The sequence below is a fragment of the Cupressus sempervirens genome, chromosome 2 (genome assembly GCF_028749045.1).
Source record: "Cupressus sempervirens isolate cs-2001-9-10 chromosome 2, ASM2874904v1, whole genome shotgun sequence".
NCBI lineage: Eukaryota > Viridiplantae > Streptophyta > Pinopsida > Cupressales > Cupressaceae > Cupressus > Cupressus sempervirens.
Window position 1 is genome coordinate 265,351,512 of NC_143119.1, and position 26,143 is coordinate 265,377,654.

The following is a 26,143-nucleotide window of genomic DNA, read 5'->3' on the forward strand; positions in this document are numbered from 1 at the left end:
ATGAAGTTTACTGATTTCCCTGGGTTTTCCACAACCGGATGTTATGAAACCCTTGAATTTGCTTGCGTGTTTTGGAGTGTCTGTACTTTGGATCCAGTGCTGTGTGTACATCCTGGGATTCAAATTTGGTACTTGATTAATGAGTTTCCTGTAAGGGAGATATCAACAAAAATTTGCTTGCGTGTTTTTGAGCGTCTGTACTTTGGATCCAATGCTGTGTACATCCTGGGATTCAAATATGGTACTTGATTAATGAGTTTCTTGTAAGGTAGAAATCAACAAATCAATGATATCAAGCGTTTACATGTGAATGTGTGTGAATGTAGTGCTCAGCTCAATGTGACAGCACTGCTGGTGGGACTTAAACTGCGGATGTGGCAAGACTAAAAAAATGGACAAATCAGCAGGCAACTTGTTGCACCTCAATACTCTAGTTGAATGCGCTCAAGCTGGAGTAGTACTAGGATGGGTGACCTCTTGGGAAGGCCTGGTGCTTCACCTCTATGAGCATCACCTAGGTCCAATTTAGTGTCAAGTGTTGCATTTATTCTCATGACACTATTAATGAAACATGGGTCAATGAGTTTGACTCAAAAACTACACAGTTAAATCTTGATAGAAATATCATAGTTTTAAGCTTTGCTAAAGTATCATTCCTTCAAATGGGTTTGATTTCTTAATCATTTTAGTTTTCCAACTAAAGACTTTGGTTTTGATCATTGAAGGTTCTTTCCTCCTATGGCTATTTGTAATTGAATCATACATTTTGGGGTTAGTATCTTTGCATTGTCACGTTGTTTGTAAACAGATTTGTCATTGTAAAAATGGCCCAACGGAGTGTATGTGGCAAACTGTTCATAATAGTTGGCTAGGCCTTTGATATGCAGCCTTTATCTGCGTTTAGAGGGGCAGCTTTGTATAATATAGTTTTGAAGTTTTTCGAATAAAGGTGAAATCAAATTTTAAAAGATGAGAAAGTTCATGATGATGAATGCACCGCACGATTTCACAGCTGTCTTGAATTAACATAAATTGCTGATAACAACAATCAAGATCTATGCTTGAAGGCTACTATTAGCACAATGCTGATTTGATAATTCATGATCATATGCATAGTATTGTGAAAACACCCATTACACAATAAAATCAACATTTCAACTTTTAGATATGTATAAAGAGAACTCAAAATGTTTTTCCTTTTTATTTCTTTGTCCAAGAACATAAAAGAGATTTCTGATCACAAGAACAAGATCTGTACACACTTATCCAAAAATTGTCTTGCTAACAAAATTTTAAGACAGTGTCCCTTTATTTCCAAATCCAAAGAGTCCCTTACAAAGCCAAAAATGACTCCTTATATAGACATAGAGGTTAATAATTATTTTTTTGTGGTTAATAACTACCTCCAAAATATGTAATTTTGGAGAGGTTAATTAACCTCACTAAAATTAACCTATACAAAGAAAATTTCAAAAACAAAACTTTAGCTAGAATTATTCAGAATGTATACATATCCAATCACTAGTCTTCTAGCTATGAACTCTATCTATTTGAACATGATTGACTTATCTCGGAAAGCCCTATAAGCGTCAAGGATGATCATCATTGAATCATAATTGGGAATGAAAATGTTCTCCCTCTTGAGTTTGGATCTCTTCCGACTCTTGTTGATAGGCTGAAATGTTGTAATCTTCCAGAGTGATTATGATCAGACTGAGCTTCATCCTAGTTTCAGCATTCGATATTCAATTCTCCATTTTTGAATGAATTTGGATATTGAAAGAATCAAGAAGAAATTGACAATCAATATGTTGAAGATCATTTACTGCCGCTCCACTTGTGATAATAGAGACAAATTCATTCGCAACTTTCGTTGTCAACTGTTTCCATGAAGCTATTAGTTTTTCAAACTTAGTGATTTCTTTGTTAATATTTATCATCTTCCAATTAATACTCTTACTCTAGATACGTGTCTGATTCTTACTTGGATCAACAATAATTTTCTCGAGAACCAGAGTGTGTATCTAACTTGGCCATTTCTTGTAATTCATCAACTATTTTTTGCTAGGTGACTTTTTGCTCTTTGTTGCTTTCTAGCTCTCTAGACATTTTTTGTATTAGTAAGATGAATTTTCCATATATTTCCTTCACTCCAGTTATGAGTTTTGAAACATCTTCTATATCATTATGTTTATCCAAGCTTTGATCATCATACTATGTGATTTTTGTATGTTTACTCTTTCAACAACATGATCAAGAATAACATTTGGGCAGTAGTCACTTCAAAATTCTGAAAATGGCTTTCCGCAGTAGATGGACCAAGATCAACCTTATTTAGAATGAAATTTGATTCATATGCTTCATCAACGTTCTTCTCTACTATGGGCTTTGCTATTTCTACACACAAATTGTCTAAAGTTTTATCAATAACCAACCTGAACATCACTTTAGTCTTTTTCACTTTAGGAGGCTTCTGGAGGACGTTGGAGATTACATCAAATGGAGGCGGCATCATTTAAACAACTTTCTTCTTCTTTTGAAGACTTGTCTGGAGCCATGAATGTGTAGTAGCTAGAAGTGAAACTTGCATGTCGCTTTTTGTATTTTCAGCAATCATCATTAAATATTTTGAATTAGATAATTGATTATCTAATTGTGTGATGTCTATTAATGATATTTCAAGAGGAGAGAGGCTCGAAGGAGGAAGTACTATGCCATGAGAGGATGTCACTGGGATGTGTTGTTCAATAGTTTGAGGAGTTCTTTGATCCTGTTCATTAGGTTCATTTCCTTCCTGATTTACTCCGGTAGATTTACCTTTCATTTTTGTCCTTTTGACTGTAAACTTAGCCAACTGATTTAGATCTTCATCTTGATCTAGAGCACTCGTATCCAATTGCTGTATTTTCTCACCAAAAGTTGCCTCCAATGCCATTTGAGATGATTCTCTTTGATTACCTCTCTTCTCTTTACTTTGAGAAATTCACCAAGACCCAATCCCTTGTTCTTTTAAGGACATAGGCCGTTCTTTCCTTCAGGGTTTTCAACTCTTGAACTGACCAATCAATAGGAGGAAGATCTAGTAATTCAATACTCATAGTATAAGGGATCGACTATGGAAACTTCATCATCATTTATACCTGTCACATCGATATCCACTTTGAAGTCTATCACCGGCCTTATGGTAAGCCACATCCAATCTCTCTTCTCGACTTCGAAATCATTTTCACAATCTTCTCAAAAGTCCTGTAGAGTCACAAAGTGACCAACGTTGGGGGTTAGCTTTAACTCATTAATTGCACAACCTTTACTATCATAAGGGAAACAAATAGTATAAGGACACAAATTAATTGTGGCGATGGATCTCTCTATGTTCTTTGCATTTGATGCAACCTCACAACTTTAATGTCCGATGCCGAAAGGAAAAGGTATTTCATCTATCCTTTTGTTCTTGCAAAGCTTATTGATTTGACTAATTTGTCTACACATTTCAATCAAGACCAATTTATCATCGACAAATCTAGGTAGCATAAGGGGATACCCATCATAGGCGGCTAACCTGATATAAGTGAACTTCGAGAACTGTATGAAAACACTTCCATACTTAGAAACAACCCAAAGTGTAGACATACCTAGAAATGTATGTGGCAGTTTCATAAAAAAAAACAACCCAAAGTGTACATGTATGATCTCCTAGCTTTAGTTGAAGTATGTACTTGAAAATACAATCCGAAAAATGTGCCTTTGCACTTTGCACAAGTCCATGTTTCATCAACATATTGAACAACTTTTTTTACATTGTTCACTATTCGAGTGAAGGGGGAAAGATGGTAGTAAATTGATTTAAAAAAAAAATGAATTGAATTGTTGCCTTTACAATATAGTGAAAAGGGTTGGAGATATTCATAGTTTGTTCCTCAATTTTAGCATTTGTTTTCGTTGGGATTCACAGGGGCACATCTATAGCTTGTGTTAATGATGATAAAATATCATTCCCATTCTCATCAAACCATAACCTTAGTTTTTTTGCCTCCTCTATGTCTGGGTTTATGAAGAGTTAGGTACTAGTCAAAGTGCTTATGGGGTGGGTGCAAGAAATCGAGTACCACTTTTGGGAAAAAGTAAGCATTTTTCCTATTTTTAAATTTTTTTGTCACTCAATGTCCAAGTTTGAGGCACATAACGATTAAATCTCAAAAAACTTCTCTCATAGGGAATGTAGTGCTTAGAGTCTAGTTTTAAAATATGTAACTTGTTGGAATACTCACATGGTATAAATTACATTTTGGTAGGCATGTTCAAAAACCACTTTTTCAAAATGCTTGTACAAAGCATGCCAACTTTGGTGATTGTTGACTTCAACTGACCTTAATCTCCACTTGAATTGTATGCCTAAGATATTGAAGAGGAATTACTTCAAAAAGCCTTATTTGATTATTGCATCAACATAAAAAATTTGCATCTTGGTTGAATTGTATCTGATCACTGTGCGAAAAGCATCTAAAAGATATAACATGAATGCTACAAATTCTATATATAAGTACTCTTGATGCAAATTAAGCAATACATGATCCAAATCTCTAGTGGAAGATCCATCCTTAGAAACTGCCCCTTCTGCCGTTTCTTTCCAGTTCATCACATTTTTCTTGGCTGCCTTCCCTACATCCTCACCATCCAAAATACTATTGATATCTCTATGAATTTTATCCCTAGCTACCCCCTTCCAAATCCTCAACCCACATTTCTCCTCTTTAACAATAAATTTAGCATTAAACAATTATTCAACACTGATTGACCAATAGATAAAGGGCGACCCATAGGAAATGCCTTCCACCAAAGAATTTCATCCACAATGTATGGGAAAACCCTCAATTGAAGGATGAGAAACAATGCCTAACTGATATGTCCAATCCACCCCAATTGTATATATAGATCTTACTTGGATATTCAAGTAATGAAGATCTACATTTTTTTTGAAATGAGTGATACGTACCTCAATTTTCTCACAGTCTATAAAATTAAAGGAGAAGACTTTTCCTTCTTCATTTTGGGTCTTGAATTGGCGAGTCTCCTTTTTCATTGTAACATGCTCTCTTATATGCCAACTTGTTTGATATGGATTCACATTTCTAATTGGAGTAATTTTGTTGCATGTAAATTTAGGCCTTGTTCCTTGCATACATGGATGGGTTCACCAATAATATCATGATGCAAACAAGTGATGTTTATTTCAGAAACAACAATATACCTAGAAGTGCACATTGAGTTCAAGTATTATATATCCTAAAATTTGGATTAAAAAATAAAATTTTCTTCAAAAGTATACATTATTGGGTAAGTTTATAGAATAACCTTACTAGATTTGCAAATAGTAGGGTAACTAAACCCTTTAAGTAACACTATGGACCCCTCTATGTTTTCTCCTAAGCCCATGTAATCATTATATTTCTTTGGAATTGTTTCCTTTCGTTTGGAAACTCCATTAGAGAGGCCCATTCTGTATTGTGGTGTCACTCTACGGTTTGACCCCAACTCAACAATGTCTATGACTTGGAGATGTGGTTGCAATTGTAGGTTCCCATCATTAATCATTGTAATTACAGATTTAGTTAAGGGAGCCATTTTAAGTAGAAGGCAATAAGGAAAAGCTATAAATGAGATATCACATGCATTAAACTTTTCTTCTTGCAAATGTATGATATTACTTCGTATCATGGATATTAAATACTATACATCACACACTGTTTGTTATTGCGTTCATCTATGCATACTACATATACATCTTTATATCTCATTAGAGATGCCAAAGCTTTTTCTTGGCGAGTCAATGAAATTATAGACCTAGACAACCAAAAGCAAAAATGTTGTGCCAGGGATAGCTTATTGTGAATTTTTTTAAGGATTTAACAATATTTATTTTTTCTTTAGAAGGCACCTGTGCATGCAACAAAACATATGACATTAATCAACCAAGGTAAAGGCTAAATTGAAAAGTTTAACATCTATTATCAAATGGAGATCCTTTTGTCAAATAAAAAGATCCATATAGAGAGATAAAAATCAAGATAATGAAAACATTATATTCACGGGATGTAGCACATTGTGGAACCAAAAAAGGGTGACCATAATCAAGATAGTTTTCAAGATAATGAAAATAATGGTATTGACAAAATTAAAAAACATTGTGGAACCCAAACATGGTGGTTAATATGAAGATAAGTTTCAAAATAATAAAAATAATGGCATTGAAAAAAAAAATCGAATTGTACTAAAAAAGATGAAATAAAGACAATCAAAGGCTTTAATGATAATGGAAATGCAAATAGAAGATCTTTTATGCCATCAACAATTTTCAACGCCATTTAAAATATTTTTTTGCTAATTTTTTTCTTCAACTTTCTTCCTAGGTTCATGCTAACAAGTATTTATATCTTCCCAAGTGTTAATTCAAACATATAAATTCATTTTCTAATGGAAGAACTTGATGGAACATTGAAAATGTGGATGTGGGTGAGTTGGACTTTAAATGTTTGAACAATAGCTAAATCCTAAAATTCTTGGGCACTTTTTAGTGTAAATGGATCCCATTTTTAGTTACAAATGTAATAAACCTATTGTCAATCAATTATTTGAGTGTTTCAAACAAATTTAGGTAATTAAAATATTATTTTCATTTTATTTCACCTTAAAATAATGCTCAAAATCCCTAGTTACAGGTTTAGGAGTTTTGCAATTAGAATTCTATTTAAACCCCAAATTAATCCATAATTAAACTAGAGTAAAACATTTGATTTGTTGAAAAAATAGTTTGTAGTCTTTAAGATTTTAAGTACATATGCACAAAACTTTATGGTTCAGATTAATCAACATAACAACCCACCACATTGTCAATCTCTTGAATCTCATAATACACCCCATCATAATCATTCATGTGTGTTATTCAATAGAGATGCAAACCAACTAAATTGACCGTGGACAAGTTACAACAATTGAGATGAATTGTTTCCATATGTGGACATGATGACATAAAAAACTAGTAGAACACGATCATAAATTTAGAAGCTGCAAAATCTAATCATCAATTGTTTGTATGATAAATAAATTACACTACTACATCTTTTCAAAGTATCATTGACATGGCTATATTGTTCAATAATAGTCTGAAAGGTTGTAAAATTTGAGTATTGCAAGGTTAGTAGGAATCGAGTGCTTATAAGAAAAGTAGAAGTAATAAAATACTGAACACCAAAGTGAGACAAAGAAAATGAACAATTGGGTTCTTATTTTATATCTCAAAGAAAAAAGTGTAGACATACCATACTTTCTACTCCTGCATCCAAATATGAATAGTGCCAGTTAATGATTGAATTAACGAGCATCTTCTCATGTTACTGATAGACTTAAGACTAATGACAACATGTTGAAATGTCCCAAATGCATTCCAGACATATAACTTAAACTCATTCAACTATCTACCTAATAATGTAAAATACAATTGAAAAACCTTTTGCATACACAGCTTGTTTCTATGTACTAGCACACATTAACTCTATCATATACTTGTATAGTGTGCAATGAACCAAATATCTAATTATACCATGATTCTAGAAAATCAAACATGAAACCATAACTTAGACCACAATAATCTGTTATTTTTGTAGGCATCAATTTAATCTTCTTCAATTAAAGGAAATGCACTAATTGTTGAAATCAAATTAGTAAAACCTACAACATAACTAATTGCAACTCTAATGTTTACAGTCCCTTGCATACAAATCTTTTATGAAATCAAATTAGTAAAACCTCCAACCCAGCTGATTGTAACTCTAGAGTTTACAGTCTTCCAGAGAGATAGCTTTAGAAAATTAAATAAGAATATATATTACCAAATACTGTACCATGTTATTCAGTTTGTCCAAAAATATTTCTTAAGGTAGAAGCCTCCAACATACATGAAAACTAAAATAAGCTCTATAAAATCTACAAAAGCCATATTTAGAACATCATAAACTTGAAATTATAAATTTGAGAAAATAAGGACGACATTTTTTCTAGAAGCAATCCAATAAAGAGGAAAATTTAAAAGTTCACCATAGACAAGACACTAAATATTCAAATTTGGGAAGAATATTAAGTATTAAAGAGCATCTCCTGAGATGTGGCTATATCACATCTATATCAAGCATACTAGGAGGTAGAAATATCATGTCCTAAATAGAAAAATATTTACGAAAGAATCAAAATGTCTAGTCACTTTTAGAACACAACAAATTGCAATTGAAGAGAAGCCAATCTTTCACATAAAATGAAAATTAGGAAGACAATAATCACATTTTCCTTAATTGAGTTGGTGATATCACTCTTCAAAGTTGTTTTGATGCTCATAATCTTACACGATAACGTCCTTTCAAAAATTCTCAAGAAGGAACAAAGTAGAATAGTGTTGGTATCTCTAACCATTGTTGTTTATTAGTGTCAACCACTTAATCATTTACAAGGCAGAGTCAGATGATCATCATTGCGACCGAGATGCTCTATATAGGCCGAGTCATGTACATAAGTAATTATGTACTTATCTCTATAGTAGCTGAGTAAGTTTTCTGGGTCATAGAGTATTTTTGTATATGAGCCGAGCTCATCAACAATCAAGCAAGTCATTAAGTTTTTGAGAATACAAGAGCTGAGTTGCTTAGTATGTATCGAGCACAATGAAGGCTGAGCAACAACAATGCCAAGCATAAGGAATCAGTAAAGGCCGAGCTACATAGAGTTTACATGAAAGTCAGAAATGGAGTAAAGTTTTAGGGAAAACGATTATCAAGCCAACATGGAAGGTATATTTAATTTTTGAATAGGTTTTTATAGAACATTTAATACTTTCAGAGGTTGTTACAAAATATTTACACATTGTGGATCACACATGCCTATGTTGTGTGTTCGACGATTAGGATGAAGAGGAAAAACATGGAATCATCTAGAAAACTCTTCACAAAATTATTTATATAGTGATGATATTAACCTAGATCATATGCCAATAGAGAAGGATATGAAAAGAGTTTATGTGCGAACATAAAGCTATTGATAGAAAAGGATTGAGATTAGATTAGAAGTCATTGAAGGGTTCTGTTATCATCTAACAAACTGAGTGACCTAGTCATTGCAATGAAGTGAAAGGGTAAGACAAGCATATCAGATCAAAGGAGAGGATCAATTAATAAGGAGAGGACTCAAAATTAGCTTACAGAGAAAACCGAGAGTCAGGGATTGAATAAGTTTTAACAGACTTGAATTAGGGTAAATCTCTTAACAGATCTTTGTAAATATCCTAATAGAGTCCTTACTTTGTTGTAAGTGTTAAATCCTCTAACAAGGTGAGACCTAGCAGTCTCTTAAGCTTTTAACAAGGCAGGCCCCTCATAGAGTAGATCATATTTTATGGTCAAACATTATAACCTTAACTAGTAAACTTTATTATTGAAGTAGTGAAGATTCTTGCGTGTCATCCCCACCCCAGTTTTACCTTCATCTTGGAGGGTTTTTGGGTAAATAATACTATGTTATGTGTTTTACTTTAATGCATGTGATTGATCAAGCTTAGATGTTATAGCATATTTACATTACTAGTTTTATATGCACAAGTTATTGATAGATGTGGATGAGTCTGTGAAAAGCAAAAAGTGTTTAAGATTCTGATTCACCCCCCTCTCAATATCTAGTTTAACTTGTTTATTCCTCCATCAATCAACAATTGGTATAAGAGCACTGGTTCTCTGAAAGAAGCTTAAAAGATTAGAGATTAGATCTTGGAGATGGAGGCTTTCAAACTGGATAAGACTATTGACAATCAGGTGATTGGCATTCAACTCACACTGCAAAAACTTGAGAAGGCAAGACAAGATTTGAAGGATTCCCTAAAAAGGAGAAAGGAAATCGCCATCCAGACAAATCAATACTCTTATGAAGAAGTTGAAATTGAAGGACTGTTTGAGAAAATCAATCCAAATGATAAATCATTTGCTGATCTACTTGACAGGAACAAACTCCTCAATGAAGAAATAAGAGGATTGAAAAGAGAACATGAAATCCAATCAATAAGACTATGTGAAGTGATTGAATAAAAGAAGAAAGATGAAGAAGACAAGACTATGGCTGAAGAAGATAAAAGATTAATGGCTACCAGACTTGAAGAAAGGATATCATATGTGAAAAATCTCACAAACACTCAACTGGACATGATGAATCAACTAATTTCTGCAAATTAGGAATTGAATTACAAGGATGTGGAAATTGCAAATCTGAAATCGCAAAATGACATACTGAAGAATGAACTGAGAAATGAGGAGGAATCCATGGGAAGATTCAACAAACCAAAGGAAGCAATGAAGTACTTTGAAGAACTAATGAAGTCATCAAGTTTTTTTGATGGGTCAGGACATTCTTGCACTGAAAAAGGAGAATCATCTAGGAATGGAGAAATGAGAAATGCAAAGCAAAAGGACAAGCCAACATGATATCACTATTGAAAACTTGGTCATACTACAACTATTTGTAGAACAAAACATGGTATGCAAAATTCTAGACCTAAGTTTACTGGTTACTATTTTTATTGCAAGAAATAATGGCATTAGATACAAGAGTATAGGACATGACTAAGGAATATACCTACTACACCTAGATTTGAAGGTTACCGCTATAACTATCAGAAAATGGGCATAAAACATTTGAATTCATATAAAAAACAAAACCCTATTGGCCAAAATCAAAGGAAGAAGAATTATTCACCTAACAATACATGTTCCAAGTGTCACAAGTTTGGACATCAATGGAGGATAATCCACCTTTGGTGGACATGTGTTGAGTTTTAATCCTTATCTCTTATGTGACTTCTAGACATATCGGTTGCCCTTATATACAAACACCTCTATGATGCATTTATCCAATTATCCAATCATGTGATATCCATTCTCATTTGGTCACTATTTATCTCTCTTGTGCTATTTTCCGAGCTTCTTGATCTTGGCGTTGAATTATTGCCTTAGGCTAATTCTTACATGGTATCAAAGCTATACCAAATTCTTACACATCCAATACTACAATTGCAATCACATGTTACATGCACTCATACTCTTGGGTTTTCAAATGTTACTAAGTTAGCAATGTATAGTAATCACATTTAAATTAATTGAATAAATATAACATATAATCACATTATAATAATCAAATTATCATTTATCTACTTTTATAATTAGATTACAAAAATTCATTGATAATATGAACATAATGCAATAATCAATGTATACATATTTCTCCAATTTGCATGTAATTCCAACATTTAAGAAAGAATTTGAACATTTATATAAATAAAATATGAATTGTATTATTCTAATTTTAAAATATTGAAACCCAACAACAATTCGAATAACTATCTACAAATGATTATGTGGCTCTTAAAAAGTAACTATTTATAAGTGATTATAAATTTGTTTACAATGTTTTACTTTTGTGTATAATATCATCTTGTGTGTTTGGAATCAAAGTGCATTTCTATTTCTCATTAATACTTTATTCTTTACCTTTCTACTACTTAAAGTTCCTTAATGAAAGAAAATAAATAATATTAGAGTATACTCTAATAACCACCATCATTCTACGGTTTTAAAAATCTATAATTAGTTAATGAATTTAGTGTTCAATCCGAAGAAGAAGTTGATGAATTACACAAGCCTATTTGATATTAAACTAGCACTTGCACATTTGAAGGGTGTAAGGATAAAGTTGATAGTTATATTATATATGAAATAATTCATTTGTTTTGTATAATATTGTAATTTGATTATATAATATGTGTAATTATTAAAATATTATGAAAGTTTAATTAAGATCTATGTTAATATTATGTATATATCATATAAGTATACATTAAAAAAAAAATTGTATATGTTATTTATTATGCTATTCCAATTTTAAACTTCCAAACCTAATAGACATTTCCATTGGGCAACCCAATTTATGGGAAAGGTGGCATCCTGGTACATTTTGACAGTGCTATTAAAATATGGTCTAAGATACAATTCTTGATATGTTATCTAATTTTGTTTATTTTTTAGTTTTATAATTCTAGTTCAATTCTAAATTATTATTTAATTATACTTATATTTTAAATAAAAAGATTGTAATGCCCCGCCAAGGGATCCAAAAGAATTAACCTAAGGTTTCACTAAGTTTGCCAAACATTTTTTTTTTTTTTTAAAGTAAGAAAGTATAACATACACATCAAACACATAGTAGCGGAAGCAATAACATGTAATCATCAACAAACATACATCACAAGTTACATTCCTTAAGGGTCCCAAGACGTTGAGTCACATTTAAATTTAATTAATTCTAAGTCTAACAACTACCACATACATATGAAAGAATAATCAGAAAGTCCAATGTTCATAATATGCATTTGTTTCGAATGCCTCTTGGCAAATTAATTCGGAATGCTCAATCATCCACTGTACATGTCACAGGGTATGAAAGGCTTAAAAGAATATACATATGTAAAGATAAAGTTACATCATCCTCAAATCCATGATACAAAGTATAGTAAAATAAATGAAATCATCCACCATACATGATACATCAATACATCCATAATGATGAAACATCCATGAACAGAATGAAGGTAAATGCCAACCAAGAAAACTCCAGTCACGGTGACCACGAACGGATCTCAATGATAAGAGTAAAAAGCACTACCACCCGACCGCGTGGAACCTAAATGGTCCACTCCCACCGCGCTGAGGAGATAGTCTCAAGTCCCAAACAGGATAACAAAACCTATAATCATAAATACTTTCTAAGTCCAGGAAATCCTATAAGTATGCTAACTCAAGGGTTCCTAAAAAGATCGACATCTAAACCTAGAGGCACCACAAAGACACGTAGGAAACCTACTATGCAAGCGGGAAAGTGTCATTGCAAAAGTCACGTCAAAAGTTATCCGAGCAATCCCTTAGGAATCCCGGGTCCCCTGTGATCCTACGGCCACTAGTATCCTCTCGTACTGACGAGGCATACTACGGAATGTAAGGTCGTAACCAAGCGTTCTCTCTACCCCATCCTAGTTTGTACTAGCACTCAAGGCATGGGAGAGAACATACAATTATCTTATTAGGTTCATTTAAGTCAGTATTTAGGTGAGATGTTTTCACTTATTAAAACAAACAACTTACAATGAGTCATGCCCAGAGCCACTTCGGGTCTCCCGTCCCTCATTGCAAGCCACTTCCTGACACTACACATAGATAACCTACCCTAGGCTCATGAAAACACAAAACACAAAATCACCTCAGTCCTATACAAGCGACTGGAAAGCATCAAAAGATAAACCACAATAGTTACACCAGTTCTTCATGAGCAACTGATAAGCATCAAATAATAATCATATGATCAAAATAGTTCTCTATCAGCAACTGAAGGCATCAATGATAAATCATAATATCCAATGGTTCTCCAACGAGCAACCAAAAAGTATCCCAATAGTAAATCACAATACTGATCGAAGACTCCAAAATGGTCAAGTCACACATGTCACAACATGACATCATCAAGAGCATAGCAATAACACTTCAGTCCCATCAAGGCGACTGGAAAACAACCCAAGTACAACTGATTGATGACTCAAAAATGGTTAAGTCAGGTAACTCAAATACATACACCATCAGCTTCTCACAAGGAAATTGGGAAGCAATAACAACCAATAAAAACATCCATATCATAGAGCACTCCATCACATTACCAAGGTCGGGTATAAAGATCGAGAACAAATCACCATAACATCACAATTGCATACACCCTCGAGCCTCTGGTAACATCCTAAACCGGTCAAAGCTAGATCAACCCGAAACCCCGAACATAGACATCATAAGAAACAAGATGCAAATACATGTCTTGGCTTGTTTTAAATCACATGGTTAAGTTGAATATAAGATTTTCAATTTGCACTTCAATGATTGTTTTAAGTGTGTAAGGTTCTCAATATTACCCTTATAATTTACTCGATAATTAATTTGACCCACACACACACACACACACACACACACACACACACACACACACACACACACACACACACACACATATATATATATATAAGGTTACCTTTAGATTAAAAGTCAATTTTCTAACAAAATGATTTTTGAGAATAATCTTTTATTCTATTAAGTTATAAAAATAACCATTAATGATGTAAATAGAATAATTACAATCTTATTAAAATCAATAATTAAATTCTCTATAATAATAACTTCTATTCTTAATTAAATATTATTTAAGTCATATTTAATTAAATTAATCAATATTTTATTAAAATATATTACAATTATTATTATTGTAACAAATTATAAAATATTATAAAAGTTAAATAGTAAAAATACTAATAACATAAATTAAATTTGATTTAAAACTTATTTAAAAAAAAAACTAAATTGCAATTTAAATCACAATCGAAATTGATTGTTTTTGGGGACGGCATTTAAAAGTTAAAAAAAAATAAACTTAGCGATTTTAAATCGCTATCCTGCGACATCCATACGTTGCGCAGGGTATTGCTACGTCAGCAATACTGCTGCCGCAGCAGTACATACTGCAACAGGCGTGGCCGACAGTTCGTTTGGGGTGTGGGTCAACGACCCCCCATATATATATATATATATATTTTAATTATCATCATTTTATTTTTTTTTAATTTTAATTTTTAACTTTTAGCTTATATTAAATTCGCTTCTACCATAATATAATTTTGTTTAAAAAAAAATATATAATTTATTTAGTTTATAAAATTTTATAAATATTTTAAAATTATCAAACAATTTCTTTAATATAAATCTATTTATTTATTTTTGTTTATTATTATATTTAAATTGATCTCATCTATAATCTGATGGAGAAACATTATCAACCATCCAATTTTTTTTTTTTAAATTTAAATTTTAAAGTTGAACCCTTCCCAAATTGAATCCTAATTTTCTTTATTCTATAAACGAGGATTTTCCAATAACTCTACTATTCTTCACGTATACAGAAATTATCGACGAACAATTAATAATTCACAATATTGAAATATATAAACTTTCATCGCAGAGAATTCAGATATACAATCCACAGGCATGAAGAAGACAGAATTATTTAAATAGCGTAATTAACTATGCGATTCAAAACATAAGAACCTACCTGGTTCTGATGCTAAAATTGCAACACCTAGAAGATTTGCGAGAGAATTTGCTTCTATTCAAGAACTTCTTTCTAACAATCTTTCCCAAAATTTCCCTTTCCAAAATTTGCTCCCAAATTCGTCTCTAAATTCCTGTCTCCCCAACATTCATGATCCAAATTCGTCTTTTTTTAAAAAAAAAATGAACCCCAAAGTTGTGATAAGGAGTTTTCTCCTCAAATCGGGGCACTAATTGTGCGTTCACCCGAGAGGACTCTTTGCTCAACTGAGTTAACTCAAAATTAACTTTTTATTAATTATTTGCTTTATCTTTTTAATGCACATTAAGTTGAATTATTAAATAACTTTATTTAATATTCCACTTGACTTCTATTTTAAATTAATTAATTACTTTAATCTCATGTGCACTTTATGAAATTAAAATAACATTATTATTTTCTATTATTTTATCTTTTAATTAATTTCTCATATTTAAACTCAAGCTCACATCATGCAATCTAGAAACTTTAATATCTTTCAACTTTTAATTTATTTTAGAAACTTAATTGATAAAATATTTAATTAATTTAAATAACGATAATATTTAGCATTTATTTAAAAATAAACTCTAAATATATTATTATTAAATTAAATAAATATTATCATGTTCTAAATTTATCCTTAAACTTTAATCTCCAAATTCAATTCTTTTTATTTAATTAAATTCTCAATTAATTAAATATTTAAAGATATCATATTAATTCTCCATTAAATTAAATTATTAATTAATCTTTTTAATTAGACTTAATTAATAGAAAACACCTCAAGGACTCATAAAGCAACATACGAAAATCTGTCATAGAAAAACACATACTAAATCAAACAAAAGAGTTATAATCGCGAAATTACATCATTTGATGCATTCAGAGGGTACTTAACTCAGATACTTGTCCTAATTATCAATTAGGACGATTGGCTAAAGGGTTTAGGATTTGGACTTAAGAGTTTATCTCCCCTCTCTTACCATTGAGATAATGCGATAGGGTACGCTCATCCTGGCAATTCAGGGAAGTCGATACCCGGTACCTGCAACCTGCATAAAATCCACACATGTACAAACACAATATTCTAAGCTATACAGACAATGGCAGAAAGTGGTGCATCGTGTAGATCCCGACTAGCAGGTGACTACGACTCCCTTCCTTAACCACATCAGAAACACCATTCATAAAGAAAACAAACACGCGCACCATACACATGCAGTATGGGGTAAGTATCCATAAGAAAGCACATGTGATAATAAACCATCTAACTAATCATCATCGATAATTGAAAACATTGAATAATCATCATACATGCATGAAATATAGAGTACCAAGTAATCTCATCATATAATAAACTGAGTGTAAAACAACATCTGATAATCTCTAAAATAATAATACTAATCATCAAACATAAAATTGGCCTAAAAGAGTTTAGCAAGGATGACTGAAATGCGACTTAGGGGCAGGCACTACAAAGATATTAAAAAAAATTAAATGTTAATTATAGATGAGCTTAAATTCTAAAGAATAAAAATCACATTTGTGTGAATACAAATTTAAAGAAGGAAAATTAATTTGAATGCAAATTGAAGAGACAATATGCACCTAATTTGTGTGAAAATGAAGATATCAATAAAGAAAATAAATTAAAAATACTTTCTTTTTTTCATTTTTCAAGTAAAAAACTAAAATTTTGTATCTTTGGATCTCAATACAATTGGATATCTCTCAAATGTCAACTTAGCTACTTCTTTTCTTAGTATTGAATGGTGGATCCTTATTACTAGTATTTAGTGAATTATTAATTTTGGATGTGCCCTAATTCTTTCCTTAAGTTATATTATTTATTTTTCTTTGTCCACTTTTATCGAATAGTTAACTTTTTAAAATTAAGTGAACTTCTTCAATCAAATTAATCCACTTTTCATAAAATCTATTAATTGCAATGAGAAAGAACTACAAGACTAAACATAAGATTCTTATAAAACATAAAATATTTGAAGTTAAACATATTGAATATATATAAGTATCTACAATTATGGATTTATTCTAATTTTGATCATCTTCATTTTATGGGAATAAATAGGGCAAACGTTAGTAACAAGGTTGAAATATTATCTTTATAAGTCCTAGAGTCACAAGAAGAAGCCGCTTCTATAGATACACTTATTACAATGGATAAAAGCTTCTAAGATCGTCTCCATTATTAAATTTGCATGTTTATTCTCTTGATAGAAAATTCTTTGAATCCATTCTAATAAAAAAAAATGTATTGATTTACAGTGAGGAGAGTAACTTGGTCGGTAGGTTTCTTTCAAAATGATAGAATCTACTTCAAAAAAAACCTTAAATACATTGCTAAAATTAATTTACAGAATAAATTATAAGAAATATAAATAATTCTCACAAGGAAAAAATATATGACATTTAATATAGTAAAGAATGACTATTGTTAAAAATCTATTTTCCGAGCTAGTGGTTTTATCTTTGATCTTAGCAAGATTTAGAATCCCTTGAAATTTTGAAAAATGAATGTATAGGGTTTGTGTGGGAAAAAAAACATAGATTCATGAAGCTACAAGAATAAATGCCTAACATTAAAAAATGCACTATAAAGAGAGAGTAAAGAGTGCTCTTAAGAACACACATAACCATTTTCTTTCTAATCATCTTCATTCAAGGCCTTGAATGCCTATGTGCCCCATGTACATGTCATAGTTGCTTGGAAGAAGGCCATTCTCTTTGTTATCATTTTTTTTCTTCCATTTTACAACCCAATGAAATTCTGTAATTGTCTCAAACAAATAAATAGGTTCTCAATGTAGAACGTTGCAAGTCAACATAATGAAGGTGGTCAAATTTTACTAAACAAATGAGCATACAAAGATGATATACATAATAAGATCTATGAGATTGACATAATGTTATCCCTTAGCTTGTATTTTCTGCGTCTATTTTAATATGCTTTTATAAAGTTGAAATCAAATACCAATAAATAACAAAAATGAATTAGTAATTCACTCAGAGAGTGATATTCACTCTTAGACACAAATAAACATCTCTTTCATATGCATTAGTACAAATGGTGGTGATACAACAACAAGAAAAATACCATGGATTGGGATAGGAAATAGAGAATTTTAATAGCACAAGATATAATGGAGACAATAAGGGAGATTGCAAGGTTTGTAACTACTGAGAATAGCATAATATTGATGGAAAATACACAATGTTATGACATCCATGCTCTATATTGTGACTTAGCCTTTTTCTTTGAATACACTATTATTTTATTCTTTACCGGGTTTGCATTTCCAACATTCCACATTGTCATATGTGCACTCTGGGTAGCAACAATGTTTAATTATAGGAAATGGCGTATCAACTTTCTTTTAACCATTGACAAGGACATTGTTAGACCATTCACCATGCAAACACCCACTTAAAAAAAATACCAGTGTAAATATGTGTTCAATTTTTTTTTTAAGCCATTTATCGACATTGTTAGCTTTCTTTTTTCGGCATAAGACTGTTGGATTGTCTGAACAATCTGACTGAAGTTTCTCAAGGAGAAGAGCCTACCTACTAATTACTTCATCTATGATTCATGAATACTTTCTTTTATAAAATGGAGGATTCAAACAAAAATCTATTTCTTCAATACTAAATCTAATATTTTTGACACATTTTTGTAAAGTATCTCAAGGACATATTTCATAAATGAAAACATAATTTCTTTACTCACATTTTATTGTAAATTATGTTTTATTTATACAACCTTTTCAATTCTTAATGTAAGCATTAGCACCTTCAAATGGAGGGTGGTAAAATATGAAATATTTTAATATTTTTTGGTTCGACGTTAAAGGTATTTCAATCAAAGGTATCTTTGTTTGTGTGCCTTTTGGTATATTCATTTAAAAGCACCTCTGATTCAAAGACCATGTACATGTATACCATCCTCCCTTGGTTCCTTTGTAATATTTTGAAACTTTTATTTCTAATCTTTGGTCGAGCCAACAAATAAAACAATCATAATGAGGTCATTTTCATAATTATAACTCTTCAAGCAATTTTTTAAAATTCTAATATTAAAAAAATTAATTCAATGATATATTATTTTGTTAAGGGATGGAGGATGTCAGCGGCTCCTGTTATCATGTACTCTAGGGTTTCTATTGGCGAGGATGTGTAGACTAGCGTGGGTGATTCTGTGGTTGTGTCCCATGGGTAATAATTGTGCGGTTGTTGTAGGGTCTACGTCCCCCACTCAATGGCCTTTTCTACACACACTAGGGATTCATTTGAGAAGGATCTCATTCCCATTTTTGACAGCGTTCATGGGGATGACCTTTCTCCCATAGTGGGTCAAGGTGTGGTGTTCATAGGGTCTACAATATCCATTTTGGCTTAGTCTTTTTGCATGGAACATTGATAATTTTTCTCGACATGTGTCTAGGAAGCCCTCTTCTCATGAGAGTATTTTTTTGGGAGCTCACTCTGCTATAGATGTGACTATCTTAAAGAAGGCTAGGGCTTGGAAGGTAGTTTTGGGAGCTCCACTTGGGCTCTCTTATACCTAGTCTCTATGTAATGGTAGTGGGTTTGGGGCCATCATTAAGTCAAAGGTCTCTAAACCTTTCCCTACATGCAACCCTATTTATGTCAATCTAAATAAAGATACAATTTCATAGATTGAGGAACACACTGAGGCTCTTGAGGTGGATGTACTAATTCATCAATTTAGGGGAGTTTCAACTTTTCTCAAGGAGCTCCATACTTGGATCTCAAAGCATTGGGATCGATACCTTACTCTATCTAGATATTTCCTCTGGTAATGGGTTTCTTTATTGCTAGATTTGATAATGCGAATGATAGGAGAGAGATTTTATGTGATAATTTTTTCACTTGGGATAATCACTTCACTTTGATGGTTAAACCTTGGCACAAGGATTTTAATCTTATAATTCAACATTTTTGGAAAATGCCCATCTAGCTCCGTCTTCCTAACCTCCCTTTTTATCTCTAGCCTGATTGAGTGCTTGAGGAAACTGGAGAGGATTTTCATGATTTCTTAACGTTGGATTTAAAATCCTTTGATCTATTGCACTCTACCTATGCAAAGATACTTGTTGATATAGATGCTTCTAAATGCATTCTATTGAAGGTTAAACTCTATAGCCCTATTGGTTCTTGGATTCAATTGTTAGATTATGAGGGTCTCCCATTTAGATGTAGGAAATGTTTCAATATTGGGCATGTTGCCACAAATAGTGCCAGCAACCCACTTGGTGGCAAGGGGCTTTGCAAAAATATTATATAACAGTCAAAGTGCATGTTTCTAATGTGGATAATCCCCAAGATGTTGTTGTTCTTCAACTTCAAGAAGCTGATGTTGTCCCTTCCACTATGCAAGTTGCTGAGGTCGGCCATATAGATAATATTATGGATGCTTCTATTACTGCAACTCTAATATTTCTACTTATGATTATTATATTATGGCTAATTCCATTGGATGATCCCAACAAGTTGTCGTGGTGGCTACTAACCCTGTTAGTAGTAGTTATGTGATTGGTGGGTCTTGTGTTGCTGGAGTTGCTTCTACTAATCCTATCAAATTTGTTGCTTGTACTAATTGTTCTATTGAGTCATTGGCATGACACTTTGTGGTAGCTAAGATCAAGGAGAGATGGATCATGGTTAAAGGAAAAAATTAAAAAAATTCCTCTCCCATTCTTCTTAAATAATCTCCACAAGTTAGGGGTAAAGGGGAAATATTAAATTCTATTGTCCTGATGGATGGTCTAATTAGTACATGCTTATCATTTCTTAGACCACTAGGTTGTTTTGTGGGGCTTGTGATTTGTTTTCACCTTCCTTTCTATCTAAGTTTTTTTGTGTCTTTGTCCAATATCATTTTGTAGTGCATAATGCTTATGCTTCACTTTAGGCCCCCTAGTGTTTAGTTTTACACCTAATTGTATTAAGGTTTCAAGGCCCCTTCAAAACATGAATTCCAAAATTATAGAAAAATGGTGAAACAAATTAAACTTTTTCTTAAAAATAGAGTGCTCCACATATTGATGGTTTTATTTAACAAAAATAATAATATGGATAACATTTAAAAGTTTATGTTTGAAGGCATTTCCCTCTTGTATGCGAAAATATTGGATCTATTAACTTTTTGCATGAAAAAAACCCAAACTCTTAACTTTTCTCAAAAAGTTTTCCCAAACAATAACTTTTTGCAAATTTTCCCCCAAACTATAACTTTTCGTAAATTTTTCACAGACTCCAACTTTTCACAAAATCTTTTCCCTAACTCTTTAACTTTTTGCAAAACATTTTTTCAAACTATAACTTTTCGCAAAAACTTTTCCCAAACTCTTTTAACTTTTTGCAAAAACTTTTCCCAAACTCTAAGTTTTTGCAAAAATATTTTCCCAATCTCTTACTTTTCACAATGGTTTTCCCAATCTCAATTTTTTTTCAAAACCTCAACTTTTTGCTTTTTTTTGGTCCCTTCTATTGGATGAAACACAAGAGTGATTGGTCCAATATTCAACATGTCTTCTTACATCTTCATAAATCCTTTCTTTTCGAGGAAGTCTACAAATATTTACCCAGTTATTTTTAATATTTCCATTTAACATATTTCTCATCCAAATATATCTTTGAATGATTCTTCTTGAAATATTTAATAAACTAGAAATTGCTTGAACTTATCTTTTACATGTGAATCTCTTGGTAGAAATCATAGACATTAATGCTCTACATGATGTTTACTCTTATCAATATTAAAAAAAATAAAACAAATTTTCAAGTACCATTGCTTTTACTTGACCTCTTAAGACTTTCTTATTGTTGACATCTAACAACCCCAAACTAGTGTCATTTATCTTTTTCTAAATAATCTTAGAAATAATTATAATTTTTCTATCAAATATTTATTCTCAAAATATTCCTCCCACATTTTTTAATATGCAATTTGATTGTGCTGTTAGGTACCATGTTTTTAGGATGAAACTTGATTAAAAAAAGAATCCTAATTCAATTATATCCAATCTTACATGCGAAAATAATATATTCTAATTACTAGTACCAACATCTTCTTGAACTTGAGTTGCATATTCTTCAACATTAATAGGTATCTCTTCATCATAAACAACTTGTCAATTACACTTTTTATTCCCTTCCATTTTGTCATCCCTCTTTTGAACATATTTTATTCCTCTAAGCCTTTGATTTCCCATTATGATTGAGGTTTTCTTTTCTACTACTCCATTCCAAAATGCCAATTTAGAAGTAAGATAATCGCCAGGAGAAAATTACTTGATTAATTTGATTGTAAAATGAAGAATTTGATGCCTCCTTTATATGAGGTGCTAACACCCACGTGATTCGCCACAAAGGGCTGACCCGTACATAGGCTCAACCGAGTGCCACTCGACCAAATCCCACTCGATTGAGTCTAATGTAATAGGTCATGTGGTACCCACATCAACAAACTATGCATTTTAATAGAATTTTCCACTTTGAGCCCTAATTTTTCTATCAAAAAAAAAAAAAAAAAAACCTTTTGTAAATCTCAAATGAAAAATCTGAGCATATAATTTTAATAGAATTTGGATTAAAAAAATAATTTTAATTTATTAAACAATAAAAGTAAGTATATTAAGTTTTTGGAAGATGTAGATTAAAAAATTAAAAAAATAGTAAATTGTATCCAATAAAAAAAAAAAAAACTGTCCTCTTCAAAAATATACATAACTTTTTTTGTTTGGTATACATTTGATCATTTATATATACATTATTGACCACTACTTTTTATAAGATTCTAATGAAGTAGGCACAAACATCCACAATTTTGGATATAGTCTCATTTAGTAAAATCACACTCTATATTAGTAAATAAAATAAAATATATTTTGATTGTATTTTCCTAAAATATAATAAATCAATATAAGGATGTTCACCCAATCCCCATACCTTGAGTCTGACTACACTCCACATCACATCAATACATTCATAAAGAAAATTACTTTATATTCAAAATCTACTAAAATGTCACATATCATAATAATTAATAAAATTTTAAATCATAAAATAACTCTCAAAAATTGGCTATATGAGACATTCTTTGAATTTTTTTTTTTCAAAATGAGGATAATTAAATATATGCCTACATCTCAGAGAAATACATCAAATACTATGTACTAAAATAATTGAAGTATAAAATAAGTGTGAGAAAATGCATGCTATCTAGTTTTTCCTTCAAGATATTTAAACAAGGATTCTTGAAAAGTTCTCTGTGTTAATTTGCATTCTTATTTGCATTCTTATTTGAATATATGAAGATATAAATTATGTGAAATTAGCAATATTTGAAGAAAATCATAAGAATTGGGATATAATTTTATTAAAGGTTTGTATTTTTTATTTTAGTATTTGCTTGTAGGCTAAGTATTATTTTTCATTGTGTCATTTTGTATAATTTAAAAATGTGATAGATTTTTTAAAGTTATTTTTTCATCTTATGTATTATTTTTATTGTGATATTGCATTTAATTGTAGTTTTTTTAGTCAAACTAATTTTAGAAATGATTCACACAAATCCATTTCTCATCAGAATAAATGGAAAACTTAGCACTCATTGCATGTAGGTGATGCTCACAAGATTATTTTTATTATTAAATTGTGTAAATTATATTTTTAACCCAAAAACATATTTTTATTGCTCCAACTATATTAAAATAGATAAATTATATAATTAATTTATTTTATTTTATCAATCATTAATTAAATCTTTTGTTAGTTAAAGAAGCTATTTTTTTCTTTTATATTATTAACCCGAAGACACATGCTTAGCCACTTTATATAAGCATTTAGAAATTGCACACAAATTGAATCCCAGCATAAACAAAAACAAATAATGAAAATAGCCCACAAAAATCAGAAACAAAATTCAGAGTGTCATACTGATATCCCATGAAAGCAATCATCCATTTCTAAACATAAAGAGTTACACAAATCTAAATTACCCATTCCATAACTTCAAAAAATAATTTGTTAGATGCAAAATCACCCAAATGTAATTACCCATTCCCTGACTTCAAATTTTTTTTTGTTATTGTTGGATACAAAATCACTCAAACTGCTCTTCCCACTATAAACAATTTATGTACATGAACAAGAGGTGTGACTCTATACCATTTAGCATTGAATAACTAACAATTGTTTCTTGTTGATCATTTTCAAAATCCTCACCATAGAGATGTAAAAATCTGATCAAGTTCATTATCCTTGCTGATTTATTATCCCATGCCATTCTTTCCAGAGGAGAACCAAATAATATGGATGTGACTATGTAATAAGTGAATGGTTTGAAATGAAGGCAATGAACATTACAACAATTACTATTAGAGTCCCTTAACAAAAGGAATGTGAGAGCAATTAGAATAAATTTCTGGTTGAAAACCAGTTGAAGGCCAAATAATTAGAATCAATACTAAGTTTCAACTAGTTTGTACAACAGCGAGAAATATATATCTGATGCAAACCAGCATAGCGTTGTTCTTTAATGGTGATTCCTTCGCCTTAGCACATTTATAATCCTTCTCCATAATCCATTGAGTGATAGAAGCATAACGAAAACAAGGGCGAGAAATCCTCCATAGAAGACTGTGATTGACAATGGCCAAACATGTGCTAAGAAGAGAAGCATGTAAAGTATGAGGCCTATCTGCAAGAGTGCCAAGCCAGTGCATAGCGTCAGCCCTATCTTCAACATTCCACTTATATCCATATTTCTTTCTCTAACTATTCCTTCACTTTTATAATTTTGGCTATATATACTTCTTACTCTCACTATCTCTTCACTTGGCTATATAAATTTCTATGTTCTAGTGCATGTAATCTTGCACCATTACACTTGGCTATATAGCTTGTCATTGAGAGAAATAGAAGGCCACAACGATTGGTTTGCTTCTTCCTTTTATTTATTTTTTGGGTTCTTTACATATAAAATTAATTATTGGGAACCTAATCTTGATATTTGTATATAGAATGTGATTGTTTTTTCTTGTAATTTTTAAATAATTTTATAATATTTTTATTGCAATTATTTGTAGTATAAGTCTACAGTTAAATAATTTTTTTTTTAAAAGTGTCAATAGATCTTTTGTCCATTCGTAAAGTTAAAAAGTAAGTTTAATCATTGGCTTATGGTGGCACAAGTGAGATTATTAATTTGTAATAGTGTATAAAAAGATTTTAGTATTTTAAAAATCAAGAATACAATATATAAATATGAAACAAATATCAATAAAAATAATAAATTAAAAATATCACCAGTAATAAATAGAAATAACATTTGTAATATTGTTGGCCAAATTTATTTATCATTTTATATAACTTTACGTCTAAAAAATATAAATATGTATGTTTATGATACCTTCAACTCTTATCACTAATTTTAAAGATTTGATTAGATATGATAATTTAAGATTTTTTAATTATTTTATAAAACATATATATAATTATGTTAATCTATTAATATTAATATGAAAACTGGATCAATCTTAGTGGCACTTTTTTGTGGTACTTATAAGCTTTTACAAATAGAAGGCAATAACCAGTATAACATTTTTAGAAATTAACTTAAATTAAAAATATCATTTTATAAAACATATATATAATTATGTTAATCTATTAATATTAATATGAAAACTGGATCAATCTTAGTGGCACTTTTTTGTGGTACTTATAAGCTTTTAGAAATAGAAGGCAATAACCAACATAACATTTTTAGAAATTAACTTAAATTAAAAATATCACAAGTAATATATATACATACACACACAATTCATGAGTGTAATCTCAAAGATACTATATATAATCA

The 26,143-nt window shown here is 31.0% G+C and overlaps 1 pseudogene; it reads left to right on the forward strand.

Annotated features, from left to right (window-relative positions):
• Positions 1–26,143, forward strand: part of LOC149572071 (putative poly(ADP-ribose) glycohydrolase 2) — a 31,892-nt pseudogene continuing 5,749 nt past the window's right edge.